Genomic DNA, 2551 nt, shown 5'->3' with positions numbered 1-2551 from the left:
AAGTTTACCTGAGGTGATCTAGAGCAGGCTGGCTCAGGCCTTTTGTGTGCGAGTGCGTGCGAGCTGGTAACAGGTTACCTACGAGCCTGAGGTTCAGGAGGTGAGCCCCGCTATCCTTTGAATAATCGGCCGAAGGAGAGCGAATGGAAACTGGTTACGGCTTTCAGGCAATTAGCACATCAAACAAAAAAGCGGAGCAGCCTTCAGAATGTTTATTGAGAAGTTGAAAAGCGGACTCCTTTGTATTACTACAAATTGTTTGAATAGGATCCTGATTTCCCTTTGTTGAGAGACACGCTTGGAAAAAAAAACACCTCCATTTTCAGTGGAGCAACTTTGGATGTTTGTTATGTTGGGAGATCTTATTTTCAAATGTGTTTCAACTTCTGGCTTAATTCGTAGTGATTGTTAATTGGACCGATATGTGAGGAGTATAGCAAGTACAACTTTCACTCTCAGTTAAGCAGTTCTCTTTTATGTTTAATTTTGTTCTCTTCCACATAGTCCCATCTGTTTCTCAGCTAAAATTTCTCAGCCGTTTCAACTAGAAAGGCAAATTCTGTAGACTGACAGTCATTTGCACTTCTCTGGAGAGGGGTAGTAACTGGCAACAGTAGCACAATTTAAAGGGTAATTATGGAATCGATAACGTGAAGCTGCAGAACAGACTGGCTCAGTTGATGTGAACGCTTGCATGAACACTGTGGGAAGTATCCCAGATAAAGCAGGCCTGCAAGCACCCTTCTATGTGAGCTTAGGATTTAGGCAGCCTGTCTCCACATACTGTTCTTCTACCATAGGAGAGATTGGTGTGCTTTGAGTGAAACACACCTTGCTTTTTTTCTTATTCTTTAATACGACATGAAAGAACAGACAGCCATGTACCTTCATTTTTAGCGCAGGAGCGAGATGGAGCCAGTGTAGATAAGCTCTAAAGCGCAGAATGGGAAAAAAATGGCCTGCCAAGAGAACTTGCAGAGGAAGGTAACCTAAAGAAATGTTGTAGTAATACCAGTGAAGCAATTAATGAGATGAGTTTGTCCCTGAGTCTTAGAATTGATGCGTTGGATGGCAGCTGAAGGTATTTTGCTATAAAGATAACTGCCTGAGAGAGTGTGTTAAGGCTTCTAGTTGAAATTAGAACTGGACTGCAATTTGGGAGGTTGAGCTTTGATGCCTGGTACTCTGTAGACCTCCTGGGTGATCTCTTTACAAAGAAAAGCATACTGTGATTGAGTGACTTATGCTTTTTCAGAAAGTATTAACCATGCTCTGAAAAATCACATTCCCATAAAATGTCAGGTTGGATATGCAAAATATTTTTTGAGCATTAGTCATGGTCATACTCCTTGTTGCAGTTCCTCAGTGGGAAAATGAGTTTAATATTTTTCCTAAACGTTCATCTAGAGCTCAGGAAGCTTTCTCTTTCCATGTTCGTTGTCTAACATCATGCCCTCAGTTTGGCTCTGTGTCCACCTATAATATAGGTAATGACAAATAATGTTGCCTCTCCCAATGGTAATTGAGAACTGCCAGAAAGAATGACACTTATTTTTAAGCCTCAGGTGAAGAATGGGGTAAAGACTAAAAACTGCCCCTTTTTTTATAAGCTTCCAGTTGCTGAAGGTGGATTTTGATGCGTTTAGTTCGAGATCGCTGAGCTGCTGGTCTAGTTTGTATAACATATATGCACAAAATGAGTAAGTAGTTGGATACCTGAGGTGTTATTCCCTGTCTACAAATATTGCCCCAAGATTTGCTTGCTTTAACTTGTGTCTGAATCACGTTTGCCTTTCCTCTGTTACATCTGTTTAATTCATTTCCTTTCTTCTGGCTGTGAAGTCTGCAATAATATGTGGATCTTCACAATTAATTTAATCTGGTTTTTAAGACATTTAATGGGATTTTTGTGCTTTGAGTGAGACATTGAATACACCTTCTCTGTTACTCAATGATTAGAGTAGGATTCGGGAGTGAAAATCGGAATTAGGTCATTTTAGTGTTGGATGTTGTGAAGGCATGCTATATGTTAACTTGGCCTTTGAAAGTGTCTTAAAATATATTTAAAAGAATACAAAGAGCATCATAGTTTAACAGATTACAGATTCTAGAGAATATCATAAATCACCAATTCATGATCTAATTTTTCCTGTTTTAACATTAGTTTTCTGTCAGTGCTGTGAATTCTGTAAGCTGTGAACATCAAGTTCTGTCTCTGACACTTTCTAGAAATAAAGATTCTGCAATTAGGACTTTGCTGACAATTTAGATGATAAGTGAGGCAGATAAACCTATCCCTCTTCTAAAGCTGTTTTCTCTGCAATGCTAATATTAGGAAGAAAACAGGTATGAAATGGTGCTGGGAGCTATTTTTATGGTACCTTTTCTGTTGACAACACTGTAGTTTTCAGTATGAGACTAATCTCTCCATGGAGGCTGTTGTATTCCTCCCCTGCGGTGATCTAGCATCTTCTGTCGGTGGGGCTCAGCGTTATGCCTAACATGTAAGCTGTTTCATTTTGCTTATGGTCTTACCTTTGTTCTAAAACAG

The sequence above is a fragment of the Haliaeetus leucocephalus genome, unplaced genomic scaffold (genome assembly GCF_000737465.1).
Source record: "Haliaeetus leucocephalus isolate CR32 unplaced genomic scaffold, Haliaeetus_leucocephalus-4.0 Scaffold157, whole genome shotgun sequence".
NCBI classification, from domain to species: Eukaryota; Metazoa; Chordata; class Aves; order Accipitriformes; family Accipitridae; genus Haliaeetus; species Haliaeetus leucocephalus.
The sequence above is the reverse complement of the archived record's forward strand: the minus strand, read 5'-3'. Positions refer to the sequence as shown.